A 13,545-nucleotide genomic window follows, 5' to 3' on the forward strand; every position below is an offset into this window, starting at 1 on the left:
AAAAAATGCACACAGTGGCAAACTTGCTCGCACAGAACAAGAATTGGTCTCAACAGTTGCCGATAGCCTGATCCAAGCATAATGTGAACCAACCATTAACCAAATTTTTTCTGAGACTTGGAGGGGTGGAAGTGAGAAATCTATGTTAATTTTAGATCCAGATCTTCTTCACAGTCTTCCCTCTAATTTCTCTAATTCCTGGTTTCAGTCTGGATTAGGACCTAATCCATGTTAGAAAATTAGTAGAGGTACTTATGATTTCCTACTACTCATTCTTTCAGAATTATGAAAGCATAAATTTTCTTCTCTTTTTCAACTTAAAAGTCATTTTCATGTTAACATAAAAGCCATATTTTGCTCATTTTTTCACATTGGTCCACTTCATCTTTTTGTGGAGAAGTGATCACAGATGTCTCTTTAAGAATGTGTGCAAAACCACAATAAATAAATACTTGGTGCTTAATTTCTTTTCTCAAAAAACATCCTTGATGTTTGCTGTGAATATTAATTCCTAGCATTGGCCCTGGATGTGGGAAAGCTTTATTTGAAACTATGAAATCACTCATTTATTTTTGGTCCTTGTTATTGTGTAATAAAACTGAGAATGAAAACATTTTGGAATACAGTTTCCAGACCAGTATTTTTCTATGCTCCCAGAGATTAAAATTAGACTGAAATTAAGAACTGAACATGTGGGCATTCAATTGCACTCTTTGGGCTTGAAGTAATTTCTGTTAAATCTAGGGAAGTTGGGAACAGGATCAGTTCTCATTAACAATGCCAGGTATGCAAACTGCAATCTTGTGCCCATAGTATCCGCTTTATAAAAATGTCATAATCTCAAAGGGGAGGCATAAATGTGCTACTATCTTTCTCAAATTTACTTACAAAGGCTGACAGGAGAATACACTACATGAAACCACCCTCCTCTGCCTTGTCTGTGTTACTTCCCCTCGGTTTTAAGAGCAGCAGTATTTTTCTGTTCAATTTGAGGAGGGCAAGAGCATTATTCAGGAAAACAAAGAGAAAGCTGAAAGTGGAGCAGGTAACTAACTATACAATGACCTTTTTTTTTTTAAATGAGATAGAGGTCCATCAATTTAAAGGGATGGGGAAAGAGAGGAATATGGATGTACTGATGGATGATAGGACAACTGTGAGCTACCAGTGAGACATAGCCATGAAAGAACCTAACAGGATTCTAAAATTAAACAGGTAAGGAGTTTTGGTAGACACAGGAAAGCAGTAGTACCATTGAATAAGATACAGGTAAGAGCTCATTTAGGATATCATCTGTAATCCAAGTTGATTTTATTCCCAAAGGACATCTCAAATAAGAATAAAAAATCAGCTATATAAGTGCTTAGGGGAAAAAAAGAACCTATTCTTTTAGAGAGGACATAAAAAAGTTGGTTTATTTATGCTACTAAAATAAAGGTAGCAATAAATGTGTCAATAATAATATTAGAGTAAATAACAAAATAAATATGTTTAGGTGTATATACCAGGGAAAGAGAGAGAAGAATTATTCAATTTAAATTGTTGACGGGTTGGACTCGATGATCTTAGAGGTCTTTTCAAACCTTAATGATTCTATGATTCTATGATTCTATGATTAAAGAGCATTACTGGAATGAGATTTAATGCCTTTAAATTATCCATTAATAAAACTTAGTCTAGACATTTGGAGAAGATTAGAAGAAGACTGGGAGAAGATGGAGAGCCTCCCAAACAGAGCAGTAGGGAAATCTACTTGTTTCAAGATGGAGCCTGAGACAGAGATGGAAGTGACTGTGTAACATGATCTGGGAAAGGTTGTGAAGTAAAGCTTTGGGCATTAAATTCAAGCAAAAAACTGGTATTTGTTAAAGTTTCTCAGCACGTATTGTATCATATTTTGTCGATCCTATGATTCAGATCTTCTGATCATTAATTGTAGGGTTCAGGAAGATTTCTTCCCCCCGACTCTTCTTTGATGTATCTATTTTCTTCTGAGCACAGAGCAGGTTGCTTCCCTTTGCAGCAAGGTGATGGGCAGAAAACAACAACATTCTAAGGAGAAAGGCTTAGAAAAACCTAAAGTGCTTAGTTGGCATCTGTTGTTTGTATGTTCAGCATTAAAGACAGTCTGCTAATTTGGGAGCAATAATGAATTATGATACCAACTAGACTGGCAAGGTCCTCTGGGTTTTTTACTTTTCTCTGTTTCGCCTGGAAGTTTTTTATGAGAGCTATCCTGCCACTGGAGGGTTGTAGGATATCACTTTTTCATCCCTCCTCTTCATTGTGTCATACTGTTTCAGGTTGTTGGGGTTTTTTTGGTAAATTTAGATTCTGTATACCAAAAGTTTTAAGATCATTTTAGGGAGTGCTTTTTGGTTTGTGGGTTTTTTTGGGGAGATTAAGAATAGATGTTCTGTGAACTCTTCAGTATTATGTATTTATGTTCGTGGAACTGAACTTGATGACCCACGTCATTCTTTTCCTAAATTCTAATGGAAGCCACCGTTAGTTTTTGCTTTTATGTCCCCATTTCAACTGAGTTTCTGACCATGGAAGGTTTCACAGCTGGGAATAAAGCAAAAGATTAATTTTCTTCTTCTTGTGAGTTTTTTTTTCCCCTTTCCAGTTCTGTTTAAGGAATTACAAGGACAAAACCCTTTTGGAACTTGGTTGAGGAGCTTTACTTTCTAACAGAAAAACTGAACATCTAATTTGACATAATTCTTGCATTTATTTGCAGTAAGTTAACAGTGATGCACCCTGAAAACAGAAAATTTAACTATCTGTTACTTCTTGCAAATAACTATAAGATCTTCACGTGAGGATTGTGCTGTGAGGTGTACGTACAGGAGGATTGTAATGAATATCTCTATTCATGCAGTATGTCATACTTTGCAAAACTACAGGGTTTGTCAAGCTACCAAAGGAGCCTGTACGCAGTGAAAACCTTTGTTTTCCAATTTTCAGCTTGGATACTGTGGCTATTTTTGTCACAGTGTCACTGAAAAAAATAGCCACCAGATTATTTCCACTGGACAGGTATTAGACCCACTGTTCTTAGCGCTGTCGTCTTGATTTCCGGACACCTTTAAGGAGCAGTTGGAATAAAGCATACTAATCACAAGTTATGCATATGTAAAGGAGACTAAAATGCAGGACTGTCCTTTAAGAAATTTAATCAATAGACAAATAAAACAATTTGCCCTTCAAACTGTTCCAAAAATAAAAATTTGGAGTGTAATATTGTCGTGGTTTAACCCCAGCCAGGACCTAAGCACCACACAGCCACTCGCTCACTCCCCCTGCAGCGGGATGGGAGAGAGAATCGGAAGAGTAAAAGTGAGAAAACTTGTGGGTTGAGGTAAAGACAGTTTAATAGGTAAAGCAAAAGCTGCACACGCAAGCAAAGCAGAACAAGGAATTCATTCACTCCTTCCCACCGGCAGGCAGGTGTTCAGCCATCTCCAGGAAAACAGGGCTCCATCGCACATAATGGTTACTTGGGAAGACAGACCCCTTCACTCCAAACATCCCCTCCCTTCCTTCTTCTTCCCCCAGCTTTATATTGCTGAGCATGATGTCATATGGTGTGGGATATCCCTCTGGTCAGTTGGGGTCAGCTGTCCCGTGGGGTGGGGTGAGAAGCAGAAAAGGCCTTGACTCTGTGTAAGCGCTGCTCAGCAACAACTAAAACATCCTTGTCTTATCAACACTGTTTTCAGCATAAATCCAAAATGTAGCCCCATACTAGCTACTATGAAGAAAATTAACTCTATCCCAGCCAAAACAAGCACAAATATTACTATTTTTATATCTACCAGTAACAACATCAACAAAACCACCAATAAGCTAATGTAAATTTCCCAACTTTGAAGATCTAAGTCACATAAAATTAATATACACTGATGTGGTGGGTTTACCGTTGTAAGGGACAACAAAGAAATGTGGAGAGTGAAAGACAAGAATTTACTACTTATTTTGTATCACAGGGTGGAAGGGAAATTCTGGGCAAGTAGAGAGACAGCTAGATTCCCAGGAGGCAGTAATAACATGGTGTAATGTAGTGTAGGTCTTAGGGTTACGACAGTGTAAGAACAACTTAAACTAGCTGAAGATCTGCCTTTAAGGTAACAGGAAATACTTTGGTGAATGGTTATTTGTACAAGTTTGGTCAGCAAGAAAATTCTAAGCGTTCCTCCTTCTCTGATTTTCATGAAAGTTCTCTCTGTATAAAACCTCTCGCCAGAAAACAGTACCCAAACCACTGACTGAAGTCAATGACCACAGTAACTTGCTCATGACCGTAAGACCCTATGCTTCAGGCTATTAAGAAATAAAAATAATGGAAAACAAAACCAGTATTATTTTTAAAAAATCAGCTTTACCACCAGAGTAAGTTAAAACATATTTCCAGTCTATTCACAACCCTTTTATTAACACCTATTGATTAGTAATAATTAATGTCACTGCATCTGCCGGAAATGCAGGTGAACATGAGATGAAGCAGAAGTCAATGCATCTCGTCCCCAACATGTAAATGTGAACCTCAGGAAAATACAAATACAACAAAACAGGGGCTTGTTCTTCAAGTTTTCTTGGAGCTGCAGAGACATAGAGCATGTGTAAAAACAGACTGTAAAATATCATATTTATCCAGTCAAACCAATAACACGAAGTGTTGGCATGGGTGATTCTGAAGTTTCCTAAGGGATTCTTGGACAACATTCGTTGTTTTTGTCTCGCATCCAAAAAATATTCACAATCAATTCCCTGAAAACTGAAATCTACAGTGGACCTTCCCTATTCAGCTTTTGAGAAAAAGGCAGTCTACTGGGGGCCTTTCCTCTGGGATAAGACACTCTTCCACTCTCAGAATCAGCAGAACAAATCTGTAAACTATACAAAATGGATGACCACTAAAAGATTTAAATCCTATGAGGTGCTAGTAAAAATTAATATCTAATGTCCCAGCGGTCCATCATCTAAATAAGTTGGGGACAATAATGACTCACAAAGCTAGGTTGTCTCCTACTGACTTTTAAAGAAAGAAAATGAGCTCAACAGTTCACAGGTGAGTGAGTAATCAACCTCATTCAATAGCAATACACCAATTTGCTAACCACTGCTACTTGGAAAATTCTTTACCTACTATGTATCAGAAATGAAAATGTTATTACATGTTGTATAGAATACCATAGCTCCTTTGTGCTGAAAGCCTTACCTGTTGCCCAAACCATTCCCTACAGGTAATACAGTACCTGTAAGTCTCTCTAATGTTGCTTTTGGCAACGTGGAACTTAGAAAGTTAAAACTAAGACTGTGAGAGCAAAGCATGCTATGAAATGGTCATAATGCATATAATTAAGTTGACCTCCTGTTGAATGTTGTGGCTTCTAAAAATCTTGTTTTGGGTATTACAAGTCATTTTGGAGTGGAGACATTCAGAAATCATTAATATTTTAAATATTCTTGACCCTGAATCTTCTGGAGAAGTCACTGACCTAGTTCAGTTTGGTTTTTCAGCTACTCCAATAAGTTTTGCTCAGAAAGTAACTGAATGGAAAAAGCTCTTCCCAGATCTAATGAGAGGGAATAGAGAGGGTGTGAGTCCTACTTTTAAGGGGTTATGGTCATCCACGAGCTCTACCACTTGCCCCTAGAGGAGAAGGACACAAAAAATCTTGCAAACTCTGCACCCACAGACAGGAAGCAGAAACCTGAGTCTGTTCCTCAACACCCTTCTGCTGTGTAACACTGCTTTGATTGTGTCTTCCTTAATATTGGTCATCAATTAGGATTTAGCAGGTTTTAAGACTTACCACAGTGTAATTATAAACAGAAAGTGGATCCTAGAAGAATCCATAAGTAGCATCCAAATCTCAAGTGAAAATTACAATTATTCTTTGTCTATATCAAGCTTATTCCTTAAATCTGACTTTTTGTTTGTTTTTCTTCTGGATACTATGATTATCTTGACTAAGTATGCAATTTTGTGCTTTCATTTGATTTTTTTTTTCCTATGCTTTGAACTTACTGGGAGGGGGAAAAGAATATTGGCATCTACAAAGCAATTGACGGTGCAGCCTGATCATTTGCTAAGCATTATTAAAAGCTCCCTGAAATCACTCCAGTGCATTGCCCTTTACAAGCCATCAGCCATCAATTCAGACCGTCAAATGCAATTACCAGCACTCTTCCTGAAGCTACTTCCAAGCTAATAGTCTGATCGAAAAGCTGAGTCTTTTTGTTTCCCAAGTGCATGTAAATATACCATACCAGTGCTTCCGTGTTTATGTGGTGATTCATTACACTTCTGAATAGCATTTATGGTGTTAAATCTCCAAGACAAGTCAGAATTTGTTAAATTTTCAGAAATCATTCTTATTTAAGGAAGCTTTTTCAAAGATATGCTCACAAGTACATCTCTCTTCTATGTACATCTATCCATTATGTGATTCAAATGTACTTGTTCTGCTAGTATGTACAAAAGAGATTTACTGGCAGTTGCTTGGAAAAGTACAATTAGACTGGAATCAAACCGTGCTACCAGTATCTACCAAACGTCCTTCTTTTATGGAGTATATTGTGACTACTTTTGCACTTCTGTCTGACCAGGAGTGGATGAGATGAATCCCAAATAACATGCATCCAGGGCAATATGAGAAATATTTTGTAGAGAAGTTGTAAACACTTTATATTTGCCACAAATTGATTCTGGGAAATGAAACTCAACACATGTATGATTTTCTGCACAGAATTATAATTGAACCTAGATATTGACTTTCTTTCCAGCCCAGCCTTCACTCCAAGAACACACAAAATTACAAACACAAACAACTCACACAGGAATATCAACAAATATTGAGCTGAGGTAGTCAGGACTGGCCACTGAACATAAAATGTGTTTTCTGGTTTCTTACTTTTCAAGCTAGTTACTCACTCGAACAGTCTCACCAGGGACATGGTAAAGTCCCTGTCACTGGAGGTTTTCAAGATGCGACTGGACAGGGTGCTAGATAATCTCAATAGGCTCCCTTTCCCACAAAAGATTGGACCAGATGATCTTTCGAGGTCCCTTCCAACCTGGGCTATTCTATGAAGCAATCTCTACATGCTGCGATTTCTCAGCACAAGCCATTTTGAGTCTGCTAGGAAAAAAAAAAAAAAATAGAGAAGGACATGTTGTCTTTACATGGTTCTCCCTCTTCAAGTATGGTAATGAAATACCACATGTATGCTCCTCCCTCTCACAGTTCTTTGGAATCAAAATGACCATTATCAGCACAGCTTCAGTGCAGATGAGAGCACTCTATTCTTCAAAAAGCATATTTCATTTAATCACACAATTTATAAATATTTCAGATGCACACACATTTATCAGATTGTTAGAGCTTGTATTTCTTCATCATCCTGTATCTAACATGACCAATGAGCAATCCTGCTGTACTCATGGTCCAGAGTCAAAAAGGTGATCCTTGGGAAACCTTGACCTGTGTGCTGCTATCTAGATGCTGACATATGAATACATGACTTTGAAGAGTGGAGTATTACAATTACCATGGAAACTGTTTAAGCACATCGCTTCTGAAGTCATGGAAGTATGGATTTAGGTGCCTGACTTGGCTACCCAGGCTTGTAAATGCCACTGGATGACTCTCCAGCATGCAGTGACAGACACATTCATAAAGTGTGTGTGTGGGGGGAAAGCTGAACAACCCCCACCTGCTTAGTTTCCTGTTGACTAAAAATGTAGGAAACAACATTTCATGAATATTCTTATAGAAATTCAGCTCTCAGCCATGTTACCATCTCCTCCTATAATACAATTGAGCGAATGACCAACTTTTCATTTATTTGTGTGGGCAATGTCTTTCATGTGGTTTTTCATTCTATAATTGGAACATAATATGCCAAGATTATTTATCTTCACCTGATTGAGAAACCAGAACAAATCCTCACAAAATGAAGAGGTCCTGTAGCAACAACAGCAGAAGAAATCATTATAAATGCAAGACAGCAAGATAGACAGGTAACTAGAAGATGCACCATTTCCTGCAAATAATTTATAACAAATCATTTATTTATCCAATTTCACTGTTTTTTCTGCTCACAATGTGTTAGCAAGATCCCACAGTCCTAGAATTGACTCTTCACTTGAAGATATTCATGATTTTTCCCCTTTAAAGATAAAAAGGTTTCTCTTCTCCTTTCTTTTTCAAAAAGTTTTTTACCAGGTTTGAAAATGATGTAGAATTAGATTTAAACTAGACAATTTTATTTGAGCTTTAGAGTGCTGCAAACTTATCTAGATCTTAATTTTGTGGCATAATTATTCTTAACTGTATTTTTTTAAGGATACTTTTCCAGGCTATATGCTTCAGTAATCCTATGTAAGTATTGAAGATTTATTCCACTCTGATTTTAAGCAAATCAGGTATCTAAGTAGCACATATCTCTAAGTCGTGGTAAAAATATTGATCATTGGGTATCTTCTGTATTTGCCTCTCAATTTAAAGTTCTTTTATTCCTCTCCTCTCTACTCGTTAGTTTACACTGCCACAGCCCACATCCTATGTACCTGTGGGCACAGTGAGCCACTTACAGAGCAATCTCTTTGCCTTCACTTCCAAGCGTGGCTTCCCCTGGGCTGGCTGAGCTCTAGCTCCGGGGTACCAGCAGAACCTTCTTCCAGCATGGTCAAAGGTATTTGTGAGATGCACCCTCAGCTTTTAACAACACAGTTGGAAATAACCATCTCACTCAAACACAAAGTTGAAAGTCAGAGACATTTTTCCCTGTTACTGAGGCCTTTTGCATCTGTTTTAACCAGAAGCTTCTCTTCTTTAGTGAATTCCTTTTCTACTGAGAATAACCATTGCTACTGTATGCAAACTTTTCCTTGCACAAAGGAATGCCCCTGAGAAACCCAACAGCGGGGTGTCTTCCATTCTGTTCTACAGCACAGGCGTTTTCCTAAAATGCAGTATTTCAAATAAGCATGAATTGCTCTGGGGATCATTTGGAAGGACTGTGGACATTAACTGCAGGGAGTGCAGTTCAATGCTGCTATTCACATCGGGACATAGTGTCATATCTGGGCAGTGTATCACAGGTGTCTAAATCAAGTAGAAGACCTACTTCTCTTCAGCTGACTGCACAGAGAGCCACGTTTCACCAGCCATGTATTGGTAACTTTCAGCTGCTTAGTGTCAGTACCTAACTTACATGCTAGTAGTTACACCACCTGAATTAGGCATTGGCATACGACAGTATGAATACGGAATCCTGAAATTTCGTATTTAAGAACCCACTTATTTAAACACATCCCTTTGTGTGAGCAGCTATCACAGCTGGACGGTGTCACGGAGCACAAAATAGGCAATGCAGAGCCTGAAACAAAAGGATCCTACGCGCCAAAGATTATCCTGAGGGCTACGCCGCAAAAAATGACAAGGGCTGAGGACCTTTAGCAAATGCTTAATCAGTAATTTCTTTTGAGAAGCAGAGTTAAAAGTTGTTGCAATATTAATAATTCTAGTTCCCCAACAATAGAATACCTTTAATCATGCCTGTGGCATAAAATACTACTTTTAACATTTTGACTTTCCATCAGTATTGGAATACATATTAAATAACATAAAATTAATTCTATATTGCAATAAATATAAAGGGCACAAAACCATACATATCAGCCATCTTGTCCATTCAGGTAACAGACAGCATATTCAGAATGTTTTCCTATGTGGTTTTTAATTTTTTAATCTGCTCTCAGTGCTTCCCTTTTTCTACTACATATACTAAGTTACATGTATTTTACAAAATACATATTTGCCAAACATAATGTCTTTTCCTCAGAAAGGCTGCTCATAAAGAGAACGTGCATGCAGCACATATTAAATTGACATATGCTACCAAAGGGAAAGAGAAGAGGAAAACCAGCAGGTCTTCTTAATTTTTACAGTCCTCCATAATTCTTTTCAGTTACTAGGTACCAAGATGATATAGGTTTATAAATAAACTAACCATTGCTACAACAATTTAAAAACACAAGGACCACATTTTTTAGAACTGGTACCCAAAAATCACTTATTTTTGCATCATCAAAGGACTGTCAAGTAGGACAACTGTTTTAAAGGCTGTATCCTGAAAAGCAGCATCAAAGAAATATAGCATAGCTTGCTTTTACCTCCTGCCAAAAATACTATCATATTCCAAATAAATTAACTTGCAGCCTAAGATTACAAATCTCAGAAAAAATCCACAGTCTTAGCACTGCAAATAGTTAAGCAGGAATATATAAGAAATGTGATACTGTGGGAATTTTAGAAGTTTAATATTTTAATTAGAGAAGGATTAATTTTTGGTACAAGCTTTTCTGAAGCCATTGCACTGGTAGGAAGACTGAAGTATTAACATGGCACAACCAGACAACCAATTTCACTCTTGAGACTAAAAACAAATGAGTTAATTGATTACATTTTGCAAAAGGATCCAACCAATTTACTCTTGAGACTAAAAACAAATGAGTTAATTGATTACATTTTGCAAAAGGATCAAGCTAGTATTTATATTGTTTTAATACTACATGTGCATAGCAATGTTGTATTTCCATCCATATAAGAATTTATGGGGAAATGGAAGGATTTGCTCTTTCAGTGCTTAACAGCTGGAATGATCTTCCTGTGGTTTTAAAACCAAAGGCTATAGTATTTAGCTTACAGTAGTTCTAAACTTTTCACCTTTTCTACCATTTTCTTTGTTACATGTCAGCTGATATTTTCCTCCACAGTGAGTCTTCAAACTACTAGTATAGTTCTGAAATGTTATTAAAACAAAATTTTCTTTTATACAGAAGGATTTATACCACAGGGCACCTCAAGCTATGCTGAGAATATACAGCAGGGGCATGCTATTTTACACTTAAAACTCCTAACTGAGCTTTTCCAAGGAAAGACCATTGGGGGCAAGTGGAAGGTGAACAATTACAGGCACTTGGGTATCACCTTGATTTGGAGTCAGTGCCACCAGGGCGTGCACATGGACACAGGATCTCAGAAACATTCTTGTCATCACACAGATTAGACATAACCTGAGAGTGTTTTCAAAAGCCAACACAATACAGATAGCTGAATTTCATCAATAAGCTGCAATAAACTAGTTCCTGTGTGAGCCACAGACTGGAAGAGCTACCTTATGTGTGCCTGTGCACAGCTGTGAGGTCTTCGTGCAATGCAGATGAGATGTCTGTATAAAAACACTACTGAAGCATTTCATTTCTACATAAACCTAATCAGCCATTTACCTTTCAAAACTTTTGCTTCTTAAGAAAAATCTTTCTTTCCAAGCCCAACTTTGGCATTACAAGGAAAAGTCAGAAGAATTTGAGATGTGTGAGATGCATAAAACCTAAATCCATGAAAAAGTCCTATAACAGAGCCCACCGATACACGGAGACAGTACTGTTCAGCCCAGAGCTGCCTAAAAAGTGAGGTGACTGGGAAAAAAGTTTCACAGCAGCCCAGACACGGCAATGGGAAAGCATCATGCTATATACGTATATGGTCTTCTAAGGGAAAACACCGTGACCCTAAGGATTCCCTAAGGACAAGAGTGGCACTTCTCCATAGCTGTGTGGTGGTGTGAAAGTGGCTCTGGTTGTTATGTTTTGGTACAGGGTTCAAATGCCTGAACCAAGTGTGAGAGCTCGGACTTCAACTGAAGCTCCTGAGAGTCAGGAGAAATATAGGAACCAGACTGTTCACTGTTGTGAAATGGAGGGTAACTTTGGATATGTACACAATGAAATTTAGATGGTTAGGGAACTTAATGGGTGAAAAATTAGGGATCTTGCACAGGTAATGTAACTACAGAATCAATCAAGGCAACTTTGCTCTACTTTCATTTTAGTCACCAAAATGTCTAAAAGGAAATCAGGACGGCAAAGGTTTGGGGGGGTGGTGGTATTTTTTTTCATTTGTCTAAGGCCTTGACAAAAATACAACTTGCTGGCTTGAAATACACACATATAAGTTGCATGTTTCATATTTAAGGGACATCAGAGGTATATTTCAGAGCTGGGTCTGAAACACCAACCAAATAAATTATTTCAGGACTAGCATTCCCGCAGTCCATCTGCCTAGTCTATTGCATGTAAAAGTAAGTATTACCTATATTCTAGGATATCTGGACTTCCACTCCCTTTGAACTAGTAGCTGCATAATTTTGCTGAACATGGAGGTGAAGTTTTGCTGAATGGTTAAGGATTTTAAATGAGACTCAGCATATGTGAACACAGTAGGTGGTTGGCTTGTGTACAAGAGCTCAATTGCATGCTGCTCAAAACATAGAAAAAGCAAACTCTGGACTACATGCATGACAGTTTAGGCAAATATATATTTGTGTGTGTGTGTATAAAAATAATATAGTCCTGAGGTCTTTTCTGCTCTAGCTAAGCTCCCCCTTTCCTCCAATGTGAGTTCTACCACAAAGAGGACTTTGGGATTTACTCATTTGAAATTAAGTCATTCACTGTGTTGTAAGACACCCTAAAGAGGGTTGCTTTATTAGGCTATTTATACTATCTGAGAGTGTAAAGTTGCATAGCTTGCTTTCTCGCGCAACACATTTTTTGCATACTTTTAGGTTCATACCACATTTCCATGATGAAAACAAGTCCTCTAAGCATGTACGAGGCTACACAAGACTGCATCTACTTAAATGTAACACTGTACATGGCATTCCCCGTAATCTCATTCATAATTCTAGCTGACATAACTAGTGTTCCTAGGTTGATGTATTTCTGATTAATGAGGCATTAGTTCTATATCAGGTAGCAATTTCAGAATAGTCTATTTCCAATGAGTTATGAATATGACTTGATTATTACCATTTGACCTACTCTTGTGTTGAGATGATTTGTGGCTGCATTTTCCCAGAGGACCAACCAAATGTCATTGCCTTGAAATACCACTGTTATGTTCCAGTAATTAAATGAAGATAAAAAAAATATTGCATGGTAGGCATGGAATCTGTACATGGTATTCGGCTATCTGAAATATTTGTACACTTACTTAGAATAGAATTTTCTTAACATGAATGAAAATGAGCTACATAAAAATTCTGCAAGTGTTGACCTAATACAAAACACAGCTACTTCTATCTTCCAGACATTTGAAAACATCAAGTTCTCTCCCTTACCCTGTTTACACCAGCCTCATGGCATTTAAGGAATAATGCAATCATCAGGCACAGTCAACATGGGTTCACAAAGGGAAAGTCCTGTTTAACTAATTTGATATCCTTCTATGATAGAGTTGCCCACCTAGTGGATGAAGGGAAGGCGGTGGATGTAGTTTTTCTGGATTTTAGTAAGGCTTTTGATACTGTCCCTCACAGCATCCTTCTGGATAAGTTGTCCAACTGCGGGATGAGTGGGTTCACAGTGCACTGGGTGAAGAACTGGCTGAAGGGCAGAGCTCAAAGGGTTGTAGTGAAGTGGGCTACATCTGGCTGGCAACCGGTCACCAGCGGTGTTCCTCAGGG

The 13,545-nt window shown here is 37.8% G+C and overlaps 1 protein-coding gene across 1 annotated transcript in view; it reads right to left on the reverse strand.

Annotated features, from left to right (window-relative positions):
* Positions 1–13,545, reverse strand: part of DSCAM (DS cell adhesion molecule) — a 416,982-nt gene that overhangs the window by 219,244 nt on the left and 184,193 nt on the right. The gene's annotated exons all lie outside the window — the stretch shown is intronic.

Source organism: Aptenodytes forsteri, unplaced genomic scaffold (genome assembly GCF_000699145.1).
Source record: "Aptenodytes forsteri isolate BGI_AS27 unplaced genomic scaffold, ASM69914v1 Scaffold2, whole genome shotgun sequence".
Classification (NCBI taxonomy): Eukaryota; Metazoa; Chordata; class Aves; order Sphenisciformes; family Spheniscidae; genus Aptenodytes; species Aptenodytes forsteri.